Source organism: Rhinoderma darwinii, chromosome 3 (assembly GCF_050947455.1).
Source record: "Rhinoderma darwinii isolate aRhiDar2 chromosome 3, aRhiDar2.hap1, whole genome shotgun sequence".
Taxonomy (NCBI): Eukaryota; Metazoa; Chordata; class Amphibia; order Anura; family Rhinodermatidae; genus Rhinoderma; species Rhinoderma darwinii.
Window position 1 is genome coordinate 413464047 of NC_134689.1, and position 15852 is coordinate 413479898.

Genomic DNA, 15852 nt, shown 5'->3' on the forward strand with positions numbered 1-15852 from the left:
CCAATGGGGTCCCCCTGCACAGATTCAAGTCCTGTTCACAACGTTCTATTTTAAGAAGAGAACTTCCAGAAACATATTAAAGTTTGTCACCTATAGAAAGAGATATTTTAATTCCATCCTCTTTATCACTGATTAATTACATTAATAATAGTGGTTCCAGCTGTGCCCCTGGCTTACAACTCTGAAAAGCGAGCAATATTTAGAGTATAAATCACTATAACTACAGCATCCCATTTGTCCAGACTTTTATTTTCCTCTTGATAAAAACAAATCAGGTTGGTTGGACAACTTCTGTCCTTAGTAAATCTCTGCTTGCTGTCAATTATAATACTATTTTCTGTCACATACTCCTGTATATAGTCCCTTAAATGGACTCTGTCACCAGTTTATCAATTCCCAATTTCCTAACTAGCCTAATAGGCGCTATGATGCTGATAACTACAGTGTGATTTGTTGTTTTTTTTAAAAAAACGTTTATTTGCAAAGTTATGAGCATTTATTTATATATACTAATGTAGCTCTAATAGCCAAATAGGAGATGACTCCTTTTTACTCTGGGCAGCTAATGTTTTCTGTATGACGCTGTCCAATCAGCATACAACTTCTCCCCCTTCCCTGTCCAGCAACACAGTGTGATCATATAGTACACTGCGTCCATTCCCGACTGTGTTTTCAACAGGTGATATCTTCGGTTCTGTCACAGCTAGAACTGTGATTTTGGTGTCATATGAAAGAGTAGAATCCAGTCTTTCAAATGCCACCAAATCTTTTTTAGGTGGCCCACAGCCCGAGATATGGCTGTTTGAATTGATCCTCCTTCCCTGTAGCTTGAGTTTCACAATGTGTGTGAAGCAACTTCATGCTGATAGGACAGCATCAGATGCTGAGAGTCAGCTCCACCTCAGAAGAATTGCTGCTGTTACCTCCCAGATGTCTAATAAAGGCTAAATTACATATTTAGAAAATGCTCATAATTTTGCAAATAATAAACATTTTTTTTACTACAAATCACCCTGTAGTTATCAGCAGCAAAGCACCAATTAGACTAGTTAGGAGTTAGGGACCTGATAAACTGGTAACAGAGTCCCTTTAAGAGCTCTTCAAAAGTTTTTCCCACAATGGATGTTAAGCTTACTGGTCTATAATTACTTTGTATTGAACTTACTACTTATAGAAAACTCAATGACATTCATGGGGTCTCTGTCACCAATGAAAAACCCGATAGATTTTTAATTGCCTATAAAGAATTTGATTCATCATATACTTTAGTTATGTAAGCTTAAATAATAAACAAGTGAATAAACTAAAGCAACAAATAGCAAGGCACTGCTGAGATTTGAACTCAGGATCTCCTGTTTACTAGACAGGCGCTTTAACCAACTAAGCCACAGCACCAAAGCACTTTTCTTCTCATGGTGTCCTACCACACAGCTCAGTTCAGAGCAAAAGACTGATCTCATATTTTTGGCTAGCCCCTTAGGTGTAGTTGCCAGAAGTCTTAACAGTCAGGGTACATAAGTTGTGATGGCCGAGTGGTTAAGGCGTTGGATTTGAAATCCAATGGGGTCCCCCTGCACAGATTCAAGTCCTGTTCACAACGTTCTATTTTAAGAAGAGAACTTCCAGAAACATATTAAAGTTTGTCACCTATAGAAAGAGATATTTTAATTCCATCCTCTTTATCACTGATTAATTACATTAATAATAGTGGTTCCAGCTGTGCCCCTGGCTTACAACTCTGAAAAGCGAGCAATATTTAGAGTATAAATCACTATAACTACAGCATCCCATTTGTCCAGACTTTTATTTTCCTCTTGATAAAAACAAATCAGGTTGGTTGGACAACTTCTGTCCTTAGTAAATCTCTGCTTGCTGTCAATTATAATACTATTTTCTGTCACATACTCCTGTATATAGTCCCTTAAATGGACTCTGTCACCAGTTTATCAATTCCCAATTTCCTAACTAGCCTAATAGGCGCTATGATGCTGATAACTACAGTGTGATTTGTTGTTTTTTTTAAAAAAACGTTTATTTGCAAAGTTATGAGCATTTATTTATATATACTAATGTAGCTCTAATAGCCAAATAGGAGATGACTCCTTTTTACTCTGGGCAGCTAATGTTTTCTGTATGACGCTGTCCAATCAGCATACAACTTCTCCCCCTTCCCTGTCCAGCAACACAGTGTGATCATATAGTACACTGCGTCCATTCCCGACTGTGTTTTCAACAGGTGATATCTTCGGTTCTGTCACAGCTAGAACTGTGATTTTGGTGTCATATGAAAGAGTAGAATCCAGTCTTTCAAATGCCACCAAATCTTTTTTAGGTGGCCCACAGCCCGAGATATGGCTGTTTGAATTGATCCCCCTTCCCTGTAGCTTGAGTTTCACAATGTGTGTGAAGCAGCTTCATGCTGATAGGACAGCATCAGATGCTGAGAGTCAGCTCCACCTCAGGAGAATTGCTGCTGTTACCTCCCAGATGTCTAATAAAGGCTAAATTACATATTTAGAAAATGCTCATAATTTTGCAAATAATAAACATTTTTTTTACTACAAATCACCCTGTAGTTATCAGCAGCAAAGCACCAATTAGACTAGTTAGGAGTTAGGGACCTGATAAACTGGTAACAGAGTCCCTTTAAGAGCTCTTCAAAAGTTTTTCCCACAATGGATGTTAAGCTTACTGGTCTATAATTACTTTGTATTGAACTTACTACTTATAGAAAACTCAATGACATTCATGGGGTCTCTGTCACCAATGAAAAACCCGATAGATTTTTAATTGCCTATAAAGAATTTGATTCATCATATACTTTAGTTATGTAAGCTTAAATAATAAACAAGTGAATAAACTAAAGCAACAAATAGCAAGGCACTGCTGAGATTTGAACTCAGGATCTCCTGTTTACTAGACAGGCGCTTTAACCAACTAAGCCACAGCACCAAAGCACTTTTCTTCTCACGGTGTCCTACCACACAGCTCAGTTCAGAGCAAAAGACTGATCTCATATTTTTGGCTAGCCCCTTAGGTGTAGTTGCCAGAAGTCTTAACAGTCAGGGTACATAAGTTGTGATGGCCGAGTGGTTAAGGCGTTGGATTTGAAATCCAATGGGGTCCCCCTGCACAGATTCAAGTCCTGTTCACAACGTTCTATTTTAAGAAGAGAACTTCCAGAAACATATTAAAGCTTGTCACCTATAGAAAGAGTTATTTTAATTCCATCCTCTTTATCACTGATTAATTACATTAATAATAGTGGTTCCAGCTGTGCCCCTGGCTTACAACTCTGAAAAGCGAGCAATATTTAGAGTATAAATCACTATAACTACAGCATCCCATTTGTCCAGACTTTTATTTTCCTCTTGATAAAAACAAATCAGGTTGGTTGGACAACTTCTGTCCTTAGTAAATCTCTGCTTGCTGTCAATTATAATACTATTTTCTGTCACATACTCCTGTATATAGTCCCTTAAATGGACTCTGTCACCAGTTTATCAATTCCCAATTTCCTAACTAGCCTAATAGGCGCTATGATGCTGATAACTACAGTGTGATTTGTTGTTTTTTTTAAAAAAACGTTTATTTGCAAAGTTATGAGCATTTATTTATATATACTAATGTAGCTCTAATAGCCAAATAGGAGATGACTCCTTTTTACTCTGGGCAGCTAATGTTTTCTGTATGACGCTGTCCAATCAGCATACAACTTCTCCCCCTTCCCTGTCCAGCAACACAGTGTGATCATATAGTACACTGCGTCCATTCCCGACTGTGTTTTCAACAGGTGATATCTTCGGTTCTGTCACAGCTAGAACTGTGATTTTGGTGTCATATGAAAGAGTAGAATCCAGTCTTTCAAATGCCACCAAATCTGCTTTTTTAGGTGGCCCACAGCCCGAGATATGGCTGTTTGAATTGATCCTCCTTCCCTGTAGCTTGAGTTTCACAATGTGTGTGAAGCAACTTCATGCTGATAGGACAGCATCAGATGCTGAGAGTCAGCTCCACCTCAGAAGAATTGCTGCTGTTACCTCCCAGATGTCTAATAAAGGCTAAATTACATATTTAGAAAATGCTCATAATTTTGCAAATAATAAACATTTTTTTTACTACAAATCACCCTGTAGTTATCAGCAGCAAAGCACCAATTAGACTAGTTAGGAGTTAGGGACCTGATAAACTGGTAACAGAGTCCCTTTAAGAGCTCTTCAAAAGTTTTTCCCACAATGGATGTTAAGCTTACTGGTCTATAATTACTTTGTATTGAACTTACTACTTATAGAAAACTCAATGACATTCATGGGGTCTCTGTCACCAATGAAAAACCCGATAGATTTTTAATTGCCTATAAAGAATTTGATTCATCATATACTTTAGTTATGTAAGCTTAAATAATAAACAAGTGAATAAACTAAAGCAACAAATAGCAAGGCACTGCTGAGATTTGAACTCAGGATCTCCTGTTTACTAGACAGGCGCTTTAACCAACTAAGCCACAGCACCAAAGCACTTTTCTTCTCACGGTGTCCTACCACACAGCTCAGTTCAGAGCAAAAGACTGATGTCATATTTTTGGCTAGCCCCTTAGGTGTAGTTGCCAGAAGTCTTAACAGTCAGGGTACATAAGTTGTGATGGCCGAGTGGTTAAGGCGTTGGATTTGAAATCCAATGGGGTCCCCCTGCACAGATTCAAGTCCTGTTCACAACGTTCTATTTTAAGAAGAGAACTTCCAGAAACATATTAAAGTTTGTCACCTATAGAAAGAGATATTTTAATTCCATCCTCTTTATCACTGATTAATTACATTAATAATAGTGGTTCCAGCTGTGCCCCTGGCTTACAACTCTGAAAAGCGAGCAATATTTAGAGTATAAATCACTATAACTACAGCATCCCATTTGTCCAGACTTTTATTTTCCTCTTGATAAAAACAAATCAGGTTGGTTGGACAACTTCTGTCCTTAGTAAATCTCTGCTTGCTGTCAATTATAATACTATTTTCTGTCACATACTCCTGTATATAGTCCCTTAAATGGACTCTGTCACCAGTTTATCAATTCCCAATTTCCTAACTAGCCTAATAGGCGCTATGATGCTGATAACTACAGTGTGATTTGTTGTTTTTTTTAAAAAAACGTTTATTTGCAAAGTTATGAGCATTTATTTATATATACTAATGTAGCTCTAATAGCCAAATAGGAGATGACTCCTTTTTACTCTGGGCAGCTAATGTTTTCTGTATGACGCTGTCCAATCAGCATACAACTTCTCCCCCTTCCCTGTCCAGCAACACAGTGTGATCATATAGTACACTGCGTCCATTCCCAACTGTGTTTTCAACAGGTGATATCTTCGGTTCTGTCACAGCTAGAACTGTGATTTTGGTGTCATATGAAAGAGTAGAATCCAGTCTTTCAAATGCCACCAAATCTGCTTTTTTAGGTGGCCCACAGCCCGAGATATGGCTGTTTGAATTGATCCTCCTTCCCTGTAGCTTGAGTTTCACAATGTGTGTGAAGCAACTTCATGCTGATAGGACAGCATCAGATGCTGAGAGTCAGCTCCACCTCAGAAGAATTGCTGCTGTTACCTCCCAGATGTCTAATAAAGGCTAAATTACATATTTAGAAAATGCTCATAATTTTGCAAATAATAAACATTTTTTTTACTACAAATCACCCTGTAGTTATCAGCAGCAAAGCACCAATTAGACTAGTTAGGAGTTAGGGACCTGATAAACTGGTAACAGAGTCCCTTTAAGAGCTCTTCAAAAGTTTTTCCCACAATGGATGTTAAGCTTACTGGTCTATAATTACTTTGTATTGAACTTACTACTTATAGAAAACTCAATGACATTCATGGGGTCTCTGTCACCAATGAAAAACCCGATAGATTTTTAATTGCCTATAAAGAATTTGATTCATCATATACTTTAGTTATGTAAGCTTAAATAATAAACAAGTGAATAAACTAAAGCAACAAATAGCAAGGCACTGCTGAGATTTGAACTCAGGATCTCCTGTTTACTAGACAGGCGCTTTAACCAACTAAGCCACAGCACCAAAGCACTTTTCTTCTCACGGTGTCCTACCACACAGCTCAGTTCAGAGCAAAAGACTGATCTCATATTTTTGGCTAGCCCCTTAGGTGTAGTTGCCAGAAGTCTTAACAGTCAGGGTACATAAGTTGTGATGGCCGAGTGGTTAAGGCGTTGGATTTGAAATCCAATGGGGTCCCCCTGCACAGATTCAAGTCCTGTTCACAACGTTCTATTTTAAGAAGAGAACTTCCAGAAACATATTAAAGCTTGTCACCTATAGAAAGAGTTATTTTAATTCCATCCTCTTTATCACTGATTAATTACATTAATAATAGTGGTTCCAGCTGTGCCCCTGGCTTACAACTCTGAAAAGCGAGCAATATTTAGAGTATAAATCACTATAACTACAGCATCCCATTTGTCCAGACTTTTATTTTCCTCTTGATAAAAACAAATCAGGTTGGTTGGACAACTTCTGTCCTTAGTAAATCTCTGCTTGCTGTCAATTATAATACTATTTTCTGTCACATACTCCTGTATATAGTCCCTTAAATGGACTCTGTCACCAGTTTATCAATTCCCAATTTCCTAACTAGCCTAATAGGCGCTATGATGCTGATAACTACAGTGTGATTTGTTGTTTTTTTTAAAAAAACGTTTATTTGCAAAGTTATGAGCATTTATTTATATATACTAATGTAGCTCTAATAGCCAAATAGGAGATGACTCCTTTTTACTCTGGGCAGCTAATGTTTTCTGTATGACGCTGTCCAATCAGCATACAACTTCTCCCCCTTCCCTGTCCAGCAACACAGTGTGATCATATAGTACACTGCGTCCATTCCCGACTGTGTTTTCAACAGGTGATATCTTCGGTTCTGTCACAGCTAGAACTGTGATTTTGGTGTCATATGAAAGAGTAGAATCCAGTCTTTCAAATGCCACCAAATCTGCTTTTTTAGGTGGCCCACAGCCCGAGATATGGCTGTTTGAATTGATCCTCCTTCCCTGTAGCTTGAGTTTCACAATGTGTGTGAAGCAACTTCATGCTGATAGGACAGCATCAGATGCTGAGAGTCAGCTCCACCTCAGAAGAATTGCTGCTGTTACCTCCCAGATGTCTAATAAAGGCTAAATTACATATTTAGAAAATGCTCATAATTTTGCAAATAATAAACATTTTTTTTACTACAAATCACCCTGTAGTTATCAGCAGCAAAGCACCAATTAGACTAGTTAGGAGTTAGGGACCTGATAAACTGGTAACAGAGTCCCTTTAAGAGCTCTTCAAAAGTTTTTCCCACAATGGATGTTAAGCTTACTGGTCTATAATTACTTTGTATTGAACTTACTACTTATAGAAAACTCAATGACATTCATGGGGTCTCTGTCACCAATGAAAAACCCGATAGATTTTTAATTGCCTATAAAGAATTTGATTCATCATATACTTTAGTTATGTAAGCTTAAATAATAAACAAGTGAATAAACTAAAGCAACAAATAGCAAGGCACTGCTGAGATTTGAACTCAGGATCTCCTGTTTACTAGACAGGCGCTTTAACCAACTAAGCCACAGCACCAAAGCACTTTTCTTCTCACGGTGTCCTACCACACAGCTCAGTTCAGAGCAAAAGACTGATCTCATATTTTTGGCTAGCCCCTTAGGTGTAGTTGCCAGAAGTCTTAACAGTCAGGGTACATAAGTTGTGATGGCCGAGTGGTTAAGGCGTTGGATTTGAAATCCAATGGGGTCCCCCTGCACAGATTCAAGTCCTGTTCACAACGTTCTATTTTAAGAAGAGAACTTCCAGAAACATATTAAAGCTTGTCACCTATAGAAAGAGTTATTTTAATTCCATCCTCTTTATCACTGATTAATTACATTAATAATAGTGGTTCCAGCTGTGCCCCTGGCTTACAACTCTGAAAAGCGAGCAATATTTAGAGTATAAATCACTATAACTACAGCATCCCATTTGTCCAGACTTTTATTTTCCTCTTGATAAAAACAAATCAGGTTGGTTGGACAACTTCTGTCCTTAGTAAATCTCTGCTTGCTGTCAATTATAATACTATTTTCTGTCACATACTCCTGTATATAGTCCCTTAAATGGACTCTGTCACCAGTTTATCAATTCCCAATTTCCTAACTAGCCTAATAGGCGCTATGATGCTGATAACTACAGTGTGATTTGTTGTTTTTTTTAAAAAAACGTTTATTTGCAAAGTTATGAGCATTTATTTATATATACTAATGTAGCTCTAATAGCCAAATAGGAGATGACTCCTTTTTACTCTGGGCAGCTAATGTTTTCTGTATGACGCTGTCCAATCAGCATACAACTTCTCCCCCTTCCCTGTCCAGCAACACAGTGTGATCATATAGTACACTGCGTCCATTCCCGACTGTGTTTTCAACAGGTGATATCTTCGGTTCTGTCACAGCTAGAACTGTGATTTTGGTGTCATATGAAAGAGTAGAATCCAGTCTTTCAAATGCCACCAAATCTGCTTTTTTAGGTGGCCCACAGCCCGAGATATGGCTGTTTGAATTGATCCTCCTTCCCTGTAGCTTGAGTTTCACAATGTGTGTGAAGCAACTTCATGCTGATAGGACAGCATCAGATGCTGAGAGTCAGCTCCACCTCAGGAGAATTGCTGCTGTTACCTCCCAGATGTCTAATAAAGGCTAAATTACATATTTAGAAAATGCTCATAATTTTGCAAATAATAAACATTTTTTTTACTACAAATCACCCTGTAGTTATCAGCAGCAAAGCACCAATTAGACTAGTTAGGAGTTAGGGACCTGATAAACTGGTAACAGAGTCCCTTTAAGAGCTCTTCAAAAGTTTTTCCCACAATGGATGTTAAGCTTACTGGTCTATAATTACTTTGTATTGAACTTACTACTTATAGAAAACTCAATGACATTCATGGGGTCTCTGTCACCAATGAAAAACCCGATAGATTTTTAATTGCCTATAAAGAATTTGATTCATCATATACTTTAGTTATGTAAGCTTAAATAATAAACAAGTGAATAAACTAAAGCAACAAATAGCAAGGCACTGCTGAGATTTGAACTCAGGATCTCCTGTTTACTAGACAGGTGCTTTAACCAACTAAGCCACAGCACCAAAGCACTTTTCTTCTCACGGTGTCCTACCACACAGCTCAGTTCAGAGCAAAAGACTGATCTCATATTTTTGGCTAGCCCCTTAGGTGTAGTTGCCAGAAGTCTTAACAGTCAGGGTACATAAGTTGTGATGGCCGAGTGGTTAAGGCGTTGGATTTGAAATCCAATGAGGTCCCCCTGCACAGATTCAAGTCCTGTTCACAACGTTCTATTTTAAGAAGAGAACTTCCAGAAACATATTAAAGTTTGTCACCTATAGAAAGAGTTATTTTAATTCCATCCTCTTTATCACTGATTAATTACATTAATAATAGCGGTTCCAGCTGTGCCCCTGGCTTACAACTCTGAAAAGCGAGCAATATTTAGAGTATAAATCACTATAACTACAGCATCCCATTTGTCCAGACTTTTATTTTCCTCTTGATAAAAACAAATCAGGTTGGTTGGACAACTTCTGTCCTTAGTAAATCTCTGCTTGCTGTCAATTATAATACTATTTTCTGTCACATACTCCTGTATATAGTCCCTTAAATGGACTCTGTCACCAGTTTATCAATTCCCAATTTCCTAACTAGCCTAATAGGCGCTATGATGCTGATAACTACAGTGTGATTTGTTGTTTTTTTTAAAAAAACGTTTATTTGCAAAGTTATGAGCATTTATTTATATATACTAATGTAGCTCTAATAGCCAAATAGGAGATGACTCCTTTTTACTCTGGGCAGCTAATGTTTTCTGTATGACGCTGTCCAATCAGCATACAACTTCTCCCCCTTCCCTGTCCAGCAACACAGTGTGATCATATAGTACACTGCGTCCATTCCCGACTGTGTTTTCAACAGGTGATATCTTCGGTTCTGTCACAGCTAGAACTTTGATTTTGGTGTCATATGAAAGAGTAGAATCCAGTCTTTCAAATGCCACCAAATCTGCTTTTTTAGGTGGCCCACAGCCCGAGATATGGCTGTTTGAATTGATCCTCCTTCCCTGTAGCTTGAGTTTCACAATGTGTGTGAAGCAACTTCATGCTGATAGGACAGCATCAGATGCTGAGAGTCAGCTCCACCTCAGAAGAATTGCTGCTGTTACCTCCCAGATGTCTAATAAAGGCTAAATTACATATTTAGAAAATGCTCATAATTTTGCAAATAATAAACATTTTTTTTACTACAAATCACCCTGTAGTTATCAGCAGCAAAGCACCAATTAGACTAGTTAGGAGTTAGGGACCTGATAAACTGGTAACAGAGTCCCTTTAAGAGCTCTTCAAAAGTTTTTCCCACAATGGATGTTAAGCTTACTGGTCTATAATTACTTTGTATTGAACTTACTACTTATAGAAAACTCAATGACATTCATGGGGTCTCTGTCACCAATGAAAAACCCGATAGATTTTTAATTGCCTATAAAGAATTTGATTCATCATATACTTTAGTTATGTAAGCTTAAATAATAAACAAGTGAATAAACTAAAGCAACAAATAGCAAGGCACTGCTGAGATTTGAACTCAGGATCTCCTGTTTACTAGACAGGCGCTTTAACCAACTAAGCCACAGCACCAAAGCACTTTTCTTCTCACGGTGTCCTACCACACAGCTCAGTTCAGAGCAAAAGACTGATCTCATATTTTTGGCTAGCCCCTTAGGTGTAGTTGCCAGAAGTCTTAACAGTCAGGGTACATAAGTTGTGATGGCCGAGTGGTTAAGGCGTTGGATTTGAAATCCAATGGGGTCCCCCTGCACAGATTCAAGTCCTGTTCACAACGTTCTATTTTAAGAAGAGAACTTCCAGAAACATATTAAAGCTTGTCACCTATAGAAAGAGTTATTTTAATTCCATCCTCTTTATCACTGATTAATTACATTAATAATAGTGGTTCCAGCTGTGCCCCTGGCTTACAACTCTGAAAAGCGAGCAATATTTAGAGTATAAATCACTATAACTACAGCATCCCATTTGTCCAGACTTTTATTTTCCTCTTGATAAAAACAAATCAGGTTGGTTGGACAACTTCTGTCCTTAGTAAATCTCTGCTTGCTGTCAATTATAATACTATTTTCTGTCACATACTCCTGTATATAGTCCCTTAAATGGACTCTGTCACCAGTTTATCAATTCCCAATTTCCTAACTAGCCTAATAGGCGCTATGATGCTGATAACTACAGTGTGATTTGTTGTTTTTTTTAAAAAAACGTTTATTTGCAAAGTTATGAGCATTTATTTATATATACTAATGTAGCTCTAATAGCCAAATAGGAGATGACTCCTTTTTACTCTGGGCAGCTAATGTTTTCTGTATGACGCTGTCCAATCAGCATACAACTTCTCCCCCTTCCCTGTCCAGCAACACAGTGTGATCATATAGTACACTGCGTCCATTCCCGACTGTGTTTTCAACAGGTGATATCTTCGGTTCTGTCACAGCTAGAACTGTGATTTTGGTGTCATATGAAAGAGTAGAATCCAGTCTTTCAAATGCCACCAAATCTGCTTTTTTAGGTGGCCCACAGCCCGAGATATGGCTGTTTGAATTGATCCTCCTTCCCTGTAGCTTGAGTTTCACAATGTGTGTGAAGCAACTTCATGCTGATAGGACAGCATCAGATGCTGAGAGTCAGCTCCACCTCAGAAGAATTGCTGCTGTTACCTCCCAGATGTCTAATAAAGGCTAAATTACATATTTAGAAAATGCTCATAATTTTGCAAATAATAAACATTTTTTTTACTACAAATCACCCTGTAGTTATCAGCAGCAAAGCACCAATTAGACTAGTTAGGAGTTAGGGACCTGATAAACTGGTAACAGAGTCCCTTTAAGAGCTCTTCAAAAGTTTTTCCCACAATGGATGTTAAGCTTACTGGTCTATAATTACTTTGTATTGAACTTACTACTTATAGAAAACTCAATGACATTCATGGGGTCTCTGTCACCAATGAAAAACCCGATAGATTTTTAATTGCCTATAAAGAATTTGATTCATCATATACTTTAGTTATGTAAGCTTAAATAATAAACAAGTGAATAAACTAAAGCAACAAATAGCAAGGCACTGCTGAGATTTGAACTCAGGATCTCCTGTTTACTAGACAGGCGCTTTAACCAACTAAGCCACAGCACCAAAGCACTTTTCTTCTCACGGTGTCCTACCACACAGCTCAGTTCAGAGCAAAAGACTGATCTCATATTTTTGGCTAGCCCCTTAGGTGTAGTTGCCAGAAGTCTTAACAGTCAGGGTACATAAGTTGTGATGGCCGAGTGGTTAAGGCGTTGGATTTGAAATCCAATGGGGTCCCCCTGCACAGATTCAAGTCCTGTTCACAACGTTCTATTTTAAGAAGAGAACTTCCAGAAACATATTAAAGCTTGTCACCTATAGAAAGAGTTATTTTAATTCCATCCTCTTTATCACTGATTAATTACATTAATAATAGTGGTTCCAGCTGTGCCCCTGGCTTACAACTCTGAAAAGCGAGCAATATTTAGAGTATAAATCACTATAACTACAGCATCCCATTTGTCCAGACTTTTATTTTCCTCTTGATAAAAACAAATCAGGTTGGTTGGACAACTTCTGTCCTTAGTAAATCTCTGCTTGCTGTCAATTATAATACTATTTTCTGTCACATACTCCTGTATATAGTCCCTTAAATGGACTCTGTCACCAGTTTATCAATTCCCAATTTCCTAACTAGCCTAATAGGCGCTATGATGCTGATAACTACAGTGTGATTTGTTGTTTTTTTTAAAAAAACGTTTATTTGCAAAGTTATGAGCATTTATTTATATATACTAATGTAGCTCTAATAGCCAAATAGGAGATGACTCCTTTTTACTCTGGGCAGCTAATGTTTTCTGTATGACGCTGTCCAATCAGCATACAACTTCTCCCCCTTCCCTGTCCAGCAACACAGTGTGATCATATAGTACACTGCGTCCATTCCCGACTGTGTTTTCAACAGGTGATATCTTCGGTTCTGTCACAGCTAGAACTGTGATTTTGGTGTCATATGAAAGAGTAGAATCCAGTCTTTCAAATGCCACCAAATCTGCTTTTTTAGGTGGCCCACAGCCCGAGATATGGCTGTTTGAATTGATCCTCCTTCCCTGTAGCTTGAGTTTCACAATGTGTGTGAAGCAACTTCATGCTGATAGGACAGCATCAGATGCTGAGAGTCAGCTCCACCTCAGAAGAATTGCTGCTGTTACCTCCCAGATGTCTAATAAAGGCTAAATTACATATTTAGAAAATGCTCATAATTTTGCAAATAATAAACATTTTTTTTACTACAAATCACCCTGTAGTTATCAGCAGCAAAGCACCAATTAGACTAGTTAGGAGTTAGGGACCTGATAAACTGGTAACAGAGTCCCTTTAAGAGCTCTTCAAAAGTTTTTCCCACAATGGATGTTAAGCTTACTGGTCTATAATTACTTTGTATTGAACTTACTACTTATAGAAAACTCAATGACATTCATGGGGTCTCTGTCACCAATGAAAAACCCGATAGATTTTTAATTGCCTATAAAGAATTTGATTCATCATATACTTTAGTTATGTAAGCTTAAATAATAAACAAGTGAATAAACTAAAGCAACAAATAGCAAGGCACTGCTGAGATTTGAACTCAGGATCTCCTGTTTACTAGACAGGCGCTTTAACCAACTAAGCCACAGCACCAAAGCACTTTTCTTCTCACGGTGTCCTACCACACAGCTCAGTTCAGAGCAAAAGACTGATCTCATATTTTTGGCTAGCCCCTTAGGTGTAGTTGCCAGAAGTCTTAACAGTCAGGGTACATAAGTTGTGATGGCCGAGTGGTTAAGGCGTTGGATTTGAAATCCAATGGGGTCCCCCTGCACAGATTCAAGTCCTGTTCACAACGTTCTATTTTAAGAAGAGAACTTCCAGAAACATATTAAAGCTTGTCACCTATAGAAAGAGTTATTTTAATTCCATCCTCTTTATCACTGATTAATTACATTAATAATAGTGGTTCCAGCTGTGCCCCTGGCTTACAACTCTGAAAAGCGAGCAATATTTAGAGTATAAATCACTATAACTACAGCATCCCATTTGTCCAGACTTTTATTTTCCTCTTGATAAAAACAAATCAGGTTGGTTGGACAACTTCTGTCCTTAGTAAATCTCTGCTTGCTGTCAATTATAATACTATTTTCTGTCACATACTCCTGTATATAGTCCCTTAAATGGACTCTGTCACCAGTTTATCAATTCCCAATTTCCTAACTAGCCTAATAGGCGCTATGATGCTGATAACTACAGTGTGATTTGTTGTTTTTTTTAAAAAAACGTTTATTTGCAAAGTTATGAGCATTTATTTATATATACTAATGTAGCTCTAATAGCCAAATAGGAGATGACTCCTTTTTACTCTGGGCAGCTAATGTTTTCTGTATGACGCTGTCCAATCAGCATACAACTTCTCCCCCTTCCCTGTCCAGCAACACAGTGTGATCATATAGTACACTGCGTCCATTCCCGACTGTGTTTTCAACAGGTGATATCTTCGGTTCTGTCACAGCTAGAACTGTGATTTTGGTGTCATATGAAAGAGTAGAATCCAGTCTTTCAAATGCCACCAAATCTGCTTTTTTAGGTGGCCCACAGCCCGAGATATGGCTGTTTGAATTGATCCTCCTTCCCTGTAGCTTGAGTTTCACAATGTGTGTGAAGCAACTTCATGCTGATAGGACAGCATCAGATGCTGAGAGTCAGCTCCACCTCAGAAGAATTGCTGCTGTTACCTCCCAGATGTCTAATAAAGGCTAAATTACATATTTAGAAAATGCTCATAATTTTGCAAATAATAAACATTTTTTTTACTACAAATCACCCTGTAGTTATCAGCAGCAAAGCACCAATTAGACTAGTTAGGAGTTAGGGACCTGATAAACTGGTAACAGAGTCCCTTTAAGAGCTCTTCAAAAGTTTTTCCCACAATGGATGTTAAGCTTACTGGTCTATAATTACTTTGTATTGAACTTACTACTTATAGAAAACTCAATGACATTCATGGGGTCTCTGTCACCAATGAAAAACCCGATAGATTTTTAATTGCCTATAAAGAATTTGATTCATCATATACTTTAGTTATGTAAGCTTAAATAATAAACAAGTGAATAAACTAAAGCAACAAATAGCAAGGCACTGCTGAGATTTGAACTCAGGATCTCCTGTTTACTAGACAGGCGCTTTAACCAACTAAGCCACAGCACCAAAGCACTTTTCTTCTCACGGTGTCCTACCACACAGCTCAGTTCAGAGCAAAAGACTGATCTCATATTTTTGGCTAGCCCCTTAGGTGTAGTTGCCAGAAGTCTTAACAGTCAGGGTACATAAGTTGTGATGGCCGAGTGGTTAAGGCGTTGGATTTGAAATCCAATGGGGTCCCCCTGCACAGATTCAAGTCCTGTTCACAACGTTCTATTTTAAGAAGAGAACTTCCAGAAACATATTAAAGCTTGTCACCTATAGAAAGAGTTATTTTAATTCCATCCTCTTTATCACTGATTAATTACATTAATAATAGTGGTTCCAGCTGTGCCCCTGGCTTACAACTCTGAAAAGCGAGCAATATTTAGAGTATAAATCACTATAACTACAGCATCCCATTTGTCCAGACTTTTATTTTCCTCT

At 38.0% G+C, this 15852-nt stretch overlaps 10 non-coding genes across 10 annotated transcripts; all 10 read right to left on the minus strand.

Annotated features, from left to right (window-relative positions):
- Window positions 1–1321: 1321 nt before the first annotated feature.
- Window positions 1322–1395, minus strand: TRNAT-AGU (transfer RNA threonine (anticodon AGU)). Its single transcript has one exon. It is a non-coding gene; the product is annotated as a tRNA-Thr (tRNA).
- Window positions 1396–2878: 1483 nt separating this feature from the next.
- TRNAT-AGU (transfer RNA threonine (anticodon AGU)) lies at window positions 2879–2952 on the minus strand. The gene has a single exon. It is a non-coding gene; the product is annotated as a tRNA-Thr (tRNA).
- Window positions 2953–4438: 1486 nt separating this feature from the next.
- On the minus strand, window positions 4439–4512 carry TRNAT-AGU (transfer RNA threonine (anticodon AGU)). Its single transcript has one exon. It is a non-coding gene; the product is annotated as a tRNA-Thr (tRNA).
- A 1486-nt stretch (window positions 4513–5998) lies between these two features.
- TRNAT-AGU (transfer RNA threonine (anticodon AGU)) lies at window positions 5999–6072 on the minus strand. The gene has a single exon. It is a non-coding gene; the product is annotated as a tRNA-Thr (tRNA).
- A 1486-nt stretch (window positions 6073–7558) lies between these two features.
- TRNAT-AGU (transfer RNA threonine (anticodon AGU)) lies at window positions 7559–7632 on the minus strand. Its single transcript has one exon. It is a non-coding gene; the product is annotated as a tRNA-Thr (tRNA).
- A 1486-nt stretch (window positions 7633–9118) lies between these two features.
- Window positions 9119–9192, minus strand: TRNAT-AGU (transfer RNA threonine (anticodon AGU)). The gene has a single exon. It is a non-coding gene; the product is annotated as a tRNA-Thr (tRNA).
- A 1486-nt stretch (window positions 9193–10678) lies between these two features.
- TRNAT-AGU (transfer RNA threonine (anticodon AGU)) lies at window positions 10679–10752 on the minus strand. Its single transcript has one exon. It is a non-coding gene; the product is annotated as a tRNA-Thr (tRNA).
- A 1486-nt stretch (window positions 10753–12238) lies between these two features.
- On the minus strand, window positions 12239–12312 carry TRNAT-AGU (transfer RNA threonine (anticodon AGU)). Its single transcript has one exon. It is a non-coding gene; the product is annotated as a tRNA-Thr (tRNA).
- A 1486-nt stretch (window positions 12313–13798) lies between these two features.
- On the minus strand, window positions 13799–13872 carry TRNAT-AGU (transfer RNA threonine (anticodon AGU)). Its single transcript has one exon. It is a non-coding gene; the product is annotated as a tRNA-Thr (tRNA).
- Window positions 13873–15358: 1486 nt separating this feature from the next.
- Window positions 15359–15432, minus strand: TRNAT-AGU (transfer RNA threonine (anticodon AGU)). Its single transcript has one exon. It is a non-coding gene; the product is annotated as a tRNA-Thr (tRNA).
- Window positions 15433–15852: the final 420 nt, after the last annotated feature.